The sequence below is a fragment of the Nannospalax galili genome, unplaced genomic scaffold (assembly GCF_000622305.1).
Source record: "Nannospalax galili isolate Female #2095 unplaced genomic scaffold, S.galili_v1.0 scaffold2280, whole genome shotgun sequence".
NCBI classification, from domain to species: domain Eukaryota; kingdom Metazoa; phylum Chordata; class Mammalia; order Rodentia; family Spalacidae; genus Nannospalax; species Nannospalax galili.
Genome location: NW_008346434.1, coordinates 570600 through 585453, shown reverse-complemented (window position 1 = coordinate 585453; position 14854 = coordinate 570600). Strand labels below are relative to the sequence as shown.

At 38.3% G+C, this 14854-nt stretch overlaps 1 non-coding gene across 1 annotated transcript; it reads right to left on the bottom strand.

Annotated features, from left to right (window-relative positions):
• Nucleotides 1-752: 752 nt before the first annotated feature.
• Nucleotides 753-851, bottom strand: LOC115071994. Its single transcript, XR_003851054.1, has one exon. It is a non-coding gene; the product is annotated as a small nucleolar RNA U13 (small nucleolar RNA).
• Nucleotides 852-14854: the final 14003 nt, after the last annotated feature.

Here is a 14854-nt window from a genome sequence, read left to right as displayed (position 1 = left end):
TAGAAGATACAAAGGCCACAAAATCAGAATTCTAACTGCCTGCCTGATAATTGCTGGCATTATTCTTTCATTTCTGCTAATACTGCCACAACCAATCCTGATTTTCTCTTCTTTTTTCCTGGATTTGTGAACGTCTGCTCGGGGAGACCATCAAGCCAAGGGTGACTGAGATTTAGCACCTTCTCAGATCCATGCTCATCTACTTTGCCCTGTGAAGGGGCAGGTTAGTATTTCTAGGAGAGGACGGCTCTTTTGAGTGAGTAGAATGGATAGAAGACAGGGTTCCTGTCATTTTCTGTTTTAATTGTAGATTAAGGCAGGGTCAGGGAAAAGACAATTACTGGGAATTTAAAGCTTTGGGAATACAGCATCAGCTATCTCTTACTAAGGGATATTTGAAAAGTGTTTACTGTATCAAAAGAGCTGGAAGTATTATATGCGATGTGAGCGCAGAGATCAAAAACAGTAACAAACGCATCTTTAACCACCGTTGTAGGTCATGAAAAGGCTTACATGGTTCCATGGAGTATTCACACTCTTCAGTCACCACAGTGGACAGTTTTAACATCGACGATTAACATTTATAGCCTGTTTTAGAAACATGAAGTAGTCTACATGAACTCATTTTAGGGTATGTGGAAGGAAACAGCGAGGATTGGTGGGATCCAGACTACCGTTCATTATTTAAGTTGAGGGGATCACAGGAAATTTTTGCAGAGAATTGACTTACTTTTCTCTTCCCTCTAAGTTCACATCAGATAGGTCATGTGCCAACATCATAAGTTTGGAGAGAGGTGCACCTCACACCATCACGTGACAATCCAGATCACACTTAAGAACTACAAAAGGACTGACATTTTAAAAAAATTATTTTAATTATGTGTGTGTGTAACAATAATAATTAAAGAAGAGGTCATGAACAAGAGAGGGAATGGGAGGGACATGGGAAAAGCTCAAGAGGGAGAAGAAGAGGTGGAAATAATGTAAATACAGTACTCATGTACAAACGTTAATTCTAGGATTAGCAGGTTTTAATCAGGGCAACTGCTCTTCACCGCCCTATCTTCCCTCTAGGGGCCACTTGGAGTTGTCAGAAAACGTTTTTCATTCCATCACTGTGAGCTGATACTGGCATATAGAGATTAAAATCCTTCAATGCACAGGACTGCCTTTCACAACACAGACTGTCACTAGAACTCCCCAAATATCACTAGTAATGCTGTTAAAGAAATTTCCTTAGCCAGACTGCTCATAACACTATTTCTTTTTAAAATATATTTTATTTATTTTCATTTCCTATGTATGAATGTTTTGCCTACATGTATTTGTGTACCACATGTGTGCAATGCCCATGTGGGCCAGAAGAGGGCATCACATCCCTTGGAACTGAAGTTACAAATGGTTGTTAGCTGTCATGTCAATGATGGGAATCAAACCTGAGTCCTCTGGAAGAATATCTAGTATTCTTAACTGCTGAGTCATCTCTCCCTCACAACTATTTTGGACAAACTGAATAGAGATATTATAACAGAGTCTGTAGATATTAATGTGAAATGAAAAAATTATGAACACATTTGTCATAAAACTCAATGAAGTGAGATAGAAAAAAAACCAAACTTACAGAATGAATAGAAAAGTGGGATATACCTGTATTCTATTGAAGAAATTCAATTTGTAGTTAAAATCATTTCAACAAAGAAAAAGTCATACATAGATGACATCAAAGGTCAAGTCTACCAAATCTTTAAAGAAGAAGTAGTATCAACTCTACAGATTCTTACAGAAAATGAGAAATACTTTCCAACTCATTATATAAGGCCACAAGTACCCTGATTCTAAAAATACAAGATAATAAGAAATAAGATAATAAGAGAAAACAATTTTTAAAAATCTACTTATGAAAACAGATACAAAAATCCTTGAGAACATTTTGGCAAATGAAAACCAGCAATATTTTAAAGGATTTGACTCCATGGCCATGTGGAATTCACCCTGTGTATGCAAAGTGGTATTCACATTTAAACAAATAAATCATCATATTGATATATAAAACCATCTCAATAGATAAGTAAAATTCATATAAACCCATTATATAAAAATTGAACTAAAATTCCTTAACCAGAAAAGCTTTTTTTTGCTAAAAACCTACATCTAACATAGTTAACACTGAAAGTAGACTGTTTTTCCTCCTAAGTTCAAGCACAAGGCTGGTTGTGGTGGTTTGAATGAGAATGTCCCTACAGGCTCAAATATTTGAACACTTGGTGTCCTGTTTCCCACCCCCCTTCCCCGTTGGTGACATTGTTTAGGGAGGTCATGGAATCTCTAGGAGGTGTAGTTTTTCTGGAGGAAGCATTCTACTGGGGATGAGCTTTGAGAGTCCACAGTCTGGCCCCAAGTGCTTGTCACTGTCTGCTTCCTGTTTACACTTATGGATGCCAGCGCTCAGTTTTCTGCTCCAGGCTCCACCATGCTTCTGTGCTGCCGAGCCTCGCGGTCATGATTGACCTTTAACCTTGTGAACAGTAAGCTGAAATAAAGTCCTTTTTTCTATAAGTTTCCTTGGTGTTTTTAATCACAGCAACAGAAAAGCAACCAATACACAAGGATAGCTCTGTCCCACTTTCATTAGATTGTGGGATATTGCCAATACAATAAGAAAACAAAAGAAAAAAAAAAAAACCCAAAGGAAAAAGTAAAGCTATTCTCAGATAACATAATAACCTACCTATATAAAAAATACTAAAGAGTTTACAAAAACCATCCTAGAACTAATACATGAATTTAGCAAGATGGTAAGATTGAAAAGTCAAAGCACAGAAATCAATTGTATGTCTCTATTCTATCAATAAATTCTTGGAAATTGCTGTTTCTCCCTTTACAAAAAAATGTTTGCTGAACACTGCTTTAAGCATAATTTAAAATATTTTATTTATTTGTTTTTATCTTATGTGCATGTGTTTTGCCTGTGTGTATACAAATGCACCTATGCATACAATGTCCCCAGAGGCCAGAAGAGAGTGTTGGATCCCCTGGAAATGAGGTTATGGATGGTTGTTAGCTACCACGTGGGTGCTGGGAACCAAACTCAGGCCCTCTGCAAGAGCAGCCTGTGCTCTTAACTGCTGAGTCATCTCTCCAGTCCTTGTTTTAAATATAATTTTAAAACATCCTTCTCTTTCCACACAAGACTTCTTTAAAGTAATGGGAAATGAATATGATAAAATACATTGTACACATGTGTGAAGCTGTCATAATTAAAAGCATAATTCCATATAAGTAATAAATGCTAATAAAAGTTTTTTAAAGGAAAAGCTACTTTGTACTTTTCTTACCTCCCTTCGCCTCTCAAGAAAAGTGCAGCATCATTTTTATGTCAGCCTATGCTAAATAGGCTCTTGTCAAGGTTGTTAGTGAAATCTCAGCCACCAATCCAAAATATGCCATCGTCTTTTGATTCTCCTTTCACCTCTCTGTTCACACTTTTAAAATCTTTAAAAAAAAAAAAAAACTGCTTGTTGGGGCTGGAGAGATGGCTTGGCAGCAGAATACCTGGACTCAGTTCCTAGCACCCACATGGCATCTAAAAATGTGACTCCAGTTTCAGGGGACCTGATGCCCTCTTCTGGTTTCTATGTGCCTTTCAGGTATGGGTGCATTTACATACATGCAGGCAAAACAGTCATGCACATAAAATAAAAGTTAAAAAACAGGCCAACAAAACAAAAACTACCTGTCTATATGTTTGGAAACCATTGGTCTTCCTGCCCTTGGACCTCATTGCCTGCAATCCCACACACCTTGTTTACTTCGTCTACCCCTCCTCCTACATCCTGCATGTCTTTGACTGTGGTGACTTTGGAACTCCGGACTCTTTTTGAAGATACTTTTGGTCATGCCTGCTTCACCATCTCAAAACTCCTCATAACTGTGTTTCCTAAAACATCTAAACATCTCCCTTTGTTGTCTCCATTTGGTCAATGATCTTTTTTCCTCTCTAGCACCCAAGACTCATTGCTGATTTCATTTTCTGGCAATTTCCATGACTACCTTGTCTTTCAAACCCTGTTCTCTCTGCATCCGTTTGCTCCTCTGAAATATCACCGCCACTCTGTAGCTCCAGATGTCCGTAGAATAGGCTTTTACATGGTCCTTTGTGTCTGGCTTCCCCTCTATCCAATCCATTTTCTGAACTCTTTTCACAAACATATATCTGTTTATGCCATTTCCCTGCTTAACATTGTGATTGTCTTATAAATATATGGAATGCTCTTAATGAATAGGTCTTCAGAAATTCTGAAGAAAGGAAGGGTACATTTCATGAAAGTTCTAAGAAAAAAGCTGGAGTTAAGAAACTTTGAAACCTTTTTAATTATTTGGTAAATTACTTTATTAAAATGTATGCACTGAGCATCGGTTACATGTTCAGCTGTTAGCTATGGTCTCCATTTTATCTTAAAACATGATATTGAAGGAACATTTCCTTATTTCATTATCCATAAGCTGTATCTCATCTTTATCAATAGTCTGCAAGACTGATTTTATGCAGTCAGAACTGAAAAATGTTAGGTGCTAAAACAACTTCAGTGGATAATTTTTAAATTATTCATTTATTTTATGTGTATGAGTATTTGGCTTGCATGTATATAAGAGCATCAAGGGCATGCATGTGGAAGCCAGAAGAGGGTATCAGATGCAGGGTATCCCCTGGAGCTGGAGTTATGGACAGTTATTAGGCATCATGTGGGTGCTGGGAACTGAACCCAGGTCATCTGCAAGAGCAACCAGTGCTTTTAACTGCCGAGTCATCTCTCCAACCCCTTCAGTGGTAATTTTAATAAAATAATAATAATAAATCTCACCAACTTATATAGTCATGCAATGATTTTTTTCTAAATGTGGTGTGCTTTTTTTTCCCCTTAAACCCCTGTGAGAACCAGTGTTGAAGTAAGAAGATAGAGTTCTCATGGTTTTCTATGAAAAAAGCCAATGCTCAATTTTAAAAACTATATAAATATATTTGCTGTATGTTCAAGATACTTGATCACTTAGTAAAATTTATTTCAGGAACCATGTTATTACCATTGAAAATAATCTAATTACCTAACACAATTTATCATGCCTAGAAAAGTTACATCTCTATTTTCAGTTTGAGGAGCACATGAGAAGAAATCATTGGTGTCTAAGTAACCAGACGCTGAGTAACCCCCTGATCCTGCAGATGTTTCAGTACAAAATACTTCCTTGAGAAAGTCCTTCCTCAGAGGAAAATTTACTTCCTTGAAGACTTTCTTCATAAATACCAGAGATCTTTTAATGCTCTAATGTATGCATGGGGAAATTGACAGACAACAGGTTTCAGAGTCATCACAGAACAAGGAATTCCTTTTTATGCTGTGACTTTCAAAAAATAATTATTTTATTTATTTTAAAATATTTTCATTGAGTTTTTTGCACACTTTATATAATAGATCTTAATCAAATTTAGACACCCCCCTTTCCCCTCCAGAGGCCTCTACCCTGGATTTCATGCATTCTGTCATATATGTTAAGTCCCATCTGGTCAAGCATTTGTACCCAGATGTCCTTTGGTACAAGTTCATCTACTGGAGTCTAGTCAGCCCATCTAAAGTCTCTCCCTTAAAGAAGATCTACTCTCCCTCACCCAACAGCTAGCCAATAGCTCCTAGGCTACATTTGGAAACATTTCCCTTGTTCTATGCTGGGTTATTGTATAGTTGAGTTGGCATGGGTCTGGTGCGTGCTGTCACCACTGTTGCAAGTTCAAATGAGCAAGTTCCCAGTGGCCTGAAAGCCTGTTTCCTTATGTTCATGCACCCCATCGTCCACAATGATCCCTGAGCTGAGTCGCTGAGGTTTAATATAAGTGTCCTATCCAGGGACATGCCCTCTGCAGTCTCTTATTCTCTAAAACTTAGCCAGTTGTGGCCTTCTGTGTGTATCACACTCTGTTGTATAAGGAAGCTTCACTGGTGAGAGTTGAGGAGTGTATTAGCATTCTCTCTACCCCCTGTTCCACTATGTTCCTTGAGCCTTAGGTGTAGAAGTTCCACTGCAGATGTGTCATTTAAGACTGGGCATCTCTCAGAGATATATTCTCTATGTGTGACCAGTTGTGGAACTTTGTAATAGTCTCTATCTACTGCAAAAAGAAGCTTCTTTGATGAGAGTCTGAAAATATACTTATCCATATTTAACATACAGTAAGAAATTAATTTCATTTGTCTAGAGATATGACAGAGATTCGGCTTTCTCTAGGATCTAAGGCCTCTCCAGCCTTGTATATTTGGCTATATTTACAGCGCCACCCATGAGTTCCCTCACATTGAAAGGGGTTTAAGTCCAATTAGATAGCTGTTGATTAACCCCTAGATAAATGTGTTACTACTGCACCAACAGAGACAGTTTGCTGTGCCAGTTGTTTGGTTATTAAGCTTTAGAACTGGATTGATTTTTATCCCTTAGCAGTTTGGAGAGTCTCCTCTAGAACTATAAGAATTAGTCTTCAGGGAGAAGGCTTCCAGGTTGGTTCCAGCTTCCTTGTTCCAAGTCCTCTGTCCAAAATATGTCCTGTCTTCAGCAATAGGGTCTTACTTTCAAGTTCTGGGAGGTAATCAAAGGCTGTGGCAATAGCCTGTGTTATTTTGGGAGTCTTTTGACTACCCCGACCAACAACCTGAAAGGAGGTCTCTCCTGTCTGACACTATGTTTCTTGTTATATAGCCTTCAGCTATACACATGCACTTGTGTTCAGATATTTTAAGCGTATTTCTCAGGGCCTTTTTGAGTTAATACATTGCCCTCTGGATTTTTACACCACCTTAACTTTATTTGCTCTCTCTCGCGCTCTCTCTCTCTCTCTCTCTCTCTCTCTCTCTCCCTGTCTATCCATCCTCCTCTGTCCCCAGTTTAAGTGCCCCTATTTCCCCCTTGATAACACCTGTCACCTATTATCCCCTGTCTCTTGAGGTCCTTCTTCCCCTTTACCCTCATGGTTCTTTGTATATCCTTTCCTCCTCTCCAGTTGAATATCCTCCATTTACCCCATTTCTCCTTTGGTAAAATCTGTTTCACACTATCCCCCTCTTTCAGGCTCTTTCTTTCCCTTTACCTCTGTGCTTTCTTTCCACTTCCTGGCTCCTGCTGTTACATCAAGAATTATTTTTATTTTATGTGTATGAGTGTATTGCCTGAATGTATGTAAGTGCACCTGTGTTGTGCAACAACAGAGGTCAGAAGACAGTGTCAGATTCCCCTGGAACTAGAGTTATAGTTATTAGCCACCATATGGGTGCTGGGATTCAAACCTAGGTCTTCTGCAAGAGCAGCCAGTGCTCTTAACTACTGAACCATCTCTCCAGCCCCTATGCTATGGTTTTTAAACACTTTCATATTCTCATTTCATCCTGTGAGAATTATCAGAGTACTTAGGGAGCTCCTAACCGCCATATCTAAGCAGAGATCAGTCAGTATCTAATCAGTGAAATCTTATCAAACCATAAAAAGTAAATATGAAACTATCAGCTCAGAATAGAGTGATGAGGGCTCAATCCTGGATGACATGCTGGTTTCTACCTAAATATTTCTGGAATTTATTTGCAGCTGATATTCCTATTAATACTCATTAATTTAAATAATTAACTCTATGGCCTCTTTTCTGAAAGTTTATCCTATAAGTCCTTTTCCTGTCAACAATCTGTTTAAAAAGTCAGTGGAACTGGAGAAATGGCTCAACAGTTAAGAGCACTGGATGCTCCTGCAGAAGACCTGGGTTCAACTCCCAGCACCTACAAGGCAGCTAACAACTGTCTATAACTCCAGTTTCAGGGGAAAACGATGCTCTCTTCTGACCTCCATGGGCATTGAATGACATGGGTGCACTTACATACATGCAAGCAATACACTCTTACACAGAAAAATTTAAAAATAATAATAGATAAAATATATTTTTTTAAAAGCCATGGTTTCTCCTCCTTGTTCTGTTGTTTTAGCAGCCATCGGTGCCTAGATATGGAAAGAAGGGAATGCTGTTTAACCAGTAACACCAAAATATCGTGACAGTTGTTGCATTAAATTCAAAATGACAAACATATTTCCAAGTGCTAAGAGATAAAATAAAGCGAGTGCAATAGCCTCAGATCCATTCTCCCCTTTCACTAGATATGGTGGTAATGGTGGTGGTGGTGGTGGTAGAGGATAGAATAACTAAAGAGGGAGAGAAAAAAAAATAAGAAAATAATATTAGGTACCTATGTAAAATGTGTTTGGTTGTCCAAAGCTAAAGTTCAGTATTGATAATAATAAATATCCAGGCATTGCAATACTATTGTCAAGTTGACAGTTCCTAGGAAAATATAAAATAAGAGGTTTATGATTTACCCATGCAATAAAAGCGTTTATCACCTCTGTCCACCATTTGGTTTGAGATATGTCTATAAAAGGTCCTTTAAGGCTATTCTGGTGTATTGTTCCAATAATACAAAGAGATTCACTGTATGGAAACCTAGAGCTCTGGAACAAGTCCATGCCTTCAGTGAGAGAGAATTACCCACCATTTGGAATTCTACCAGACACATAGTCATTGACTATGAAGCAACAAAAACCACACGGTAAGAGCTGCTTATCATAATTCAAGTTTTGCCAAATCTATTGAGTCATAAGATGAGATGGATCCAGTTATACTACTGGCATGGATATCTGGAAGAATACAGGAACATGGCTAGAGAACAGAAGTAGCTGCATGGACGAGTGTCCCAGAACTATGTATCATCAAATACTGCTTGTGGGCTCTCATCCTTAGCTGATATGCATAGGCACAAGGGCAGACATTCCTTTACAACAAACTAGTGAAAGAGAGAGAGAGAGAGAAAATAGGCAAGCTTGGTTTATAGCTAGATAGGCTCAGTGTATGAGTACAGACTTCAAATATTGCTGTTGTGCTGTGGTCCCATGGAAGGATGGCCCTAAGAGTCAGCAGTGAGGGGCATCTTTCCAACAAACAGAACACTACAGACTGCATCTTTCTTCTTCAGTAAATGAAGTGGCCAAAAGGTATATTCATTGAGTATTCATGAATATATTCATTAAGTATTGGTTTAGCTGGATATTTAGGAGCCTGGACAAAGAAATGTTTGAGGATGAGGAATAGGAAAGTCTGGAGAAAAGGTAACTGGACAACCTTCTAAAAGATGGGATATGAAGTATGATATCATCCCCTCCCACACACATATTAACATCTAGTATAGAAAGAGACATTAAACAGCCAAAGAGATAGGATTTCAACCATTATGTCATCCAGCCTCTGTCATCAGCCACTCTTGTGCTGGCCTTCTGGGCACATAATGGAAGAGGCATGTTGGCATGATGAAGGTTAGAAAGGGATTATATGGACCACAGTTCACCATAGCTGATATTGATACTCCTGCTACAAGATGTCCAACCTGAGCGCTTTCGCCTAAAGAGACCAATCAGGCACTTAGAATCAATGCAGAAGCAACAAGTGATCTCAGTTGCACTTAGGAACTGATGTCAGGACGAAGATATTGGTTTATATTTGGAAATAAAAATTTCCATTTTCATAGTCAGATGTTAGGGAAATTTCTTTTAATATTCCCCACCGAATTTCTTTAGTTCAATAGTCTAGATTCAATAAAATGCTGCTGACTCTTGCTCCTTAGAGTTGAAATGGTCCCCGAATGAAATCAGTCATCCATCAGTCCTCAAGATGACTAACTCCTTTTGGTGAAATCTGAATATTAATGAGATTAGAGTTTAAGTCCCTGACCTTTTTAAAATTTTTATTTTAAGGAGGCATATTTTATTTTTAGCAGGATCCATAGCAGGAGCTGTCTGGGGCATGCCATTCATCTCTTGCTTCCTGTTTTAATCCTCAACCAAATCTGTAAAGTAGATAGAATGTGCTTTCATGCTTCCTCCTCCCTGCAGCCTCAAGTTATGGATTCCTTAACATTATTTCCTGGGGACCCATAGTTCTGATGCTGCATTCACAATAGTTCAGCGGTTACTACTTTATGTTTAATGAAAGCCACTGTGGATTGAAACAGCCACTCCTTAGATAGATTGCACACTTCGAAACTGTCCATCAAGAGCATTAGTGTGAGAATAAATGGGCAATTTCACAAAATACATATTTTGTAGGTGTGTCATATTTTAAAAATCATCTATAGTCCCCTTCTTTAATGTCCTATCAATTTATTTTGCATCCTTAATATATGTAATCATCTACTTCTCTGCTGATATGCAAACTGGTCTTTATCACTAGTTGGCCTCATTGGATATAAATCTACATTAATAGATGTGGACTGCCCTCATCTACATGATTAGAATCTGTGGCTTACTGTATTTCAACTGGACAGATGTCCCCTGTAATGTATTAGGCAGGGAAACTATTAGATACTAAAGTGAAAAACCATGACCAGTTCATACTGCCGTTTAAAACATTTAATGTCTGTGCATGAAACAATCTGAGATCCATTAGCTTGAATGCTATAGGCGGGCACCTTGGAAAGTGAGGTCAGACTTTTCTTGAAGATGTGTTAAACAGTGAACACACTGCTTTGAGAATGCGTTTATGTTTCCAAGTGGCTCTAGGAGTTGAGGACACCAGGGTCAGAAGACCCCACAACTGCCTCGATCCAGTTCTTCCTGCTGCTCATCCTGCCCTTGCTTCCTCATTACTGGCCTCCTTTCCATTCTAAGAATGTTCAAAGAAGCCTTTCCACCTACTGTTCTTTCTACCTGTAGATATTTTACTGTTCCAAATGCCACACATGCTTCAACTGTCAGCTTCAACTTCATTTCCCCAGGGCATATTTCTCTGACCTTGGAATAGGGTATATCCTCCATAAACTCTGTTCTTAAAACGTAAAATATGGTCTCTCCGATTAGATCATAGTTCTGAAGAGTCAGGGAAACATTTATCTTGATCACTGCAGTATTCCAAATGTCCAATTGAGTGTATGAGTCACTTCATGAATGTTTGTTGAATGAATTCAGTGTTGCTCTTGGGAAAGACTTTACTGATGATGAAATTGGGTCATAAAGTAGTTATTTGTATTGTCTATGGTCTTGTGGCTAAATTAGACCAGTGTTAAAGCTTGGGTGCTATAACTCTGACTCTGAATATGCAGGGTCTATTCCAATCATTTCCTCATCAATGATGTCACAGTCTCAACAATACCTCTAAATTTCACCTAAGTTCTTATTTCTTGCCAATCTTACTGATTACTTTCTGAGGTTCTTCCTCCCTACCAATTCTTTTTCAGAATGACTTTTTATGCAGTTTCATGTTTAGTTCCAGATTCTAGATTTTTTTCCCCATACTGTCTGTCAGTGACCTTTGTCACACCTTCTATAACTCTTGAAGTAATCTAATTCACTTCTCACTCCTAAGCATAGGTCTAGAATAGGGACTTGCACAAGCATCCCAGGCTCTGTTCATTCTGTATTGTGTTTTGGAGACATTCACTGAGACTCCAGTTACAAGGAGCGACATTTAAATAATAATTCCCTAAAGCATAGGTTTATTGTGGTATAAAAGTTTGTAAGTCATCAGCATGTTGATTATATGGTATATTGCCATATTGATTTTGTATCCTGATACTTTTCTGATAAACTTTGTCATACCTGAGAGCTTTCTGGCAGGCTTTCCAGTCTGTAATGGTTAATCTGAAGTGTCAACATGATGAGATCTAGAACCACCTAGGAGATGAGCCTCTGGGCATGCCTGTGGAGAATTATCTTGATTAGACTGGAGTGGGTGGCAGCATCCCCCAGGTGGGATCCTGGACTGCTTGAAAAGGAGGCAGTGAGCTCAGCAGCAGCATTCATCCCTCTGTGCTCTTGAAAAGGAGGCAGTGAGCTCAGCAGCAGCATTCATCCCTCTGTGCTCTTGAAAAGGAGGCAGTGAGCTCAGCAGCAGCATTCATCCCTCTGTGCTCTTGAAAAGGAGGCAGTGAGCTCAGCAGCAGCATTCATCCCTCTGTGCTCTTGCCTGTGGATGCAATAAGATCAGCTGCCTCAAGCTCCTGTCACTATGACTTCCCCATCATGATCGACTATAACCTTTTACTGTGAGCCAAAATAAATCCTATCTCCCTTAACTTCCTTTGGTCAGGGTATTTTATCACAGCAAGCAGGAAAAGTTAACTAAGACAAGGTCTCTTTAGTATAGGATCATAGCTTCTGCAAACAGAGATAATTTGACTACTTTTATCATTTGTGTCCCTTTTATCTCTTTTTCTTGCCTTTCTGTTCTGGAAAAGAATTCAAGTACTGTACTGAACAAGGATGGAGCGAATGAGCATCCTTGTCTCATTCCTGGTTTGAGAATAAATGCTCTAATTTCTTCTCCATTTAGTAGAATGTCAGCTGCAGGTTTGCTGCATATAGATTCCATTATGCTGAGGTATGTTTCCTCTGGTTCCAGTTCTTCAGGGCTTCTATCACTAAAGGATGCTAAGCTTCATCAAAGGCCTTTTCTGCATCTATTAACACAATCTTCTAATTTCTGTTCCCGAGTCTATTTAAGTGCTGCATTACATTTGTTGATTTGCATATTTTGAACCGTGCTTCCATCCTTAAAATGAAACCAACCTTATTATGGTGTGTGATCCTCTAAATGTGTTGTCAAACTCTGTTTGCAAGTATTTTATTGAGAAACTTCATCTCCTGTTCATAAGGAAATTGGTCTATAGTTTTCTCTTTTGTTGTATTTTTTGTTTGTATATTAATTTAAATTAGGATACAAAGTAATAGATTTTTTATTATGACATTTTCTATGCATTTGTCACTATATGTTGTCCTTTTAAATATGTTTAATAATTAATGTATTATTACTATTACTATTGTATATGTCTCAGAGTGCGGGTGTGCTCATGCCACAGTACCAGGGATTGTCATCAGCCTTGCATAAGTGTTGCTACCTGCTGACCCACTCACTGGCTCCATACTCTGCTCTTTTCCATTTTCCCCTCAGCTGCCCTCCCCTATCCCTCTGCTGCCCTCCTGGTGGTCCCCTTCTTCTCTCCTAATATTCTGCTTTCAAACCACTTGTATTTCATTACTCTCTGTCTTCTGCTTATGATCTCTTCCTCCTTTCTCATGGTCCCATTTCTACTTTAATGTTGCGTGCATACACACACACACACACACACACACACACACACACTGTATTAATGATTTTTCTGTTGCTATAATAAAATACCACAGCCAAAACCAACTTAAGGAAGAGTAACTTTGACTTATGTTTCCAGAGGGCTAGATGTCCATATTTGTGGGAAAGGCATGGCAGCAGCAGCAGAAAACCGAGAGATCATGTCTTCACCACACAGGAAGCAGAGAACAAGAGCAGGAAATGGGGCAATACTGTAAATCCTCAAGCCTGTCCCCAGTTACATAGCCTCCCCAGTCTATAGGGGACATTTGTCATTCAAAAGAACACAACACACACACACACACACACACACACACAGAATTTAAAATCTAAATTTAAAATCTAAATTCTACATATGAGATCAAACATGTAATATTTCTGAGTCTGGCTTATTTTGCTTATCATAATGATCTCCAGTTCAATAAATTTTCTTGCAAATGCCATAATTTCACTCTTCTTTGTTGCTGAATGAAATTCCATTATATACATATATATCACATTTTTTATTCATTCATATAGAGACATCTAGGTTGATTCCATTTTCTTTCTGAAAACAATTTTAATTTGTATATTTTTATGTTTATTTCAGTGTAGTTGTGTGTGTGTGTGTGTGTGTGTGTGTGTGTGTGTGTGTGATGGAGAGGGAGCTGTGCATTCAGCAGCACACATATGGAGACCAGAGACAACTCTGTGGAGTCTGTTCCCTCCTTCTACCTTTATATATGGTCCCAAGGATCAAGCTCAGATTGCCAGGGTTGCACTGCAAGTGCCTTTATCCAATGAGTCAACTTGTTTTCCCCATTTTCAAATTATTATTATCAGTGTCCCAATAAACATGGACATGTTATGGCATGGTGTGGTATGTTGACTTACAGTCTTTTGTGTATAAACTCAGGAATCATATGGTAGTTCTATTTCTCTGCTTTCAGTTTCTTTGAGGAGCTTCTATATTAATTCCATAGTGATTGCACCAATTTACATTCTCACCAGCAGTGAATAAGGGTTCATCTTTTACTACATCCTTGCCAGCATTTGATTGATTAATTGATATTAGCCACTCCTACTGGGGCAAAGCATGATCTCAAAGCACTTTTAATTCACATTTCTCTGATGACTAAAGATCTTGAACTTTTTTCCAAATATTTATTGGCCATTTGTATTTCTTCTTTGAGATCTGTTTATTAATTAGCTTATTAAATGATTGAATGATTTTTGGTGTTTAATTTTTGTAGTTCTTGATACAAACCACCTGCCTTATGTATAGTGGGCCAAGAGTTTCTCCAGTTCTGTAGGCTGTCTCTTCACTCTACTAATTGTTTCTTTTGCTGTGCAGAAACTCTAGTTTCATACACTCCCACTTCTCAGTACTTAGGATCATTTCCAGTAATATAGGAGTCCTTGCCTATGCCTACATGTCGAAGTGTTTTGTTTATGTTTTCTTTAACAATTTCAAAGTTTTAGGTATTATATTAAGATCTTTGATCCATTTTCATTAACTTTTTTGCAAGGTGAGAGATATGGATCTAGTTTCATTGTTCCACGTGTAGAAACCCAGCTTTCCCAGCACCAATCATTGAAAAGGTTGCATTTTGTCTAATGTTTGTTTTAAACACTTTTGTCAAAAATTAGGTGGCTGCATCTTTTGTGGACTTATGAGTC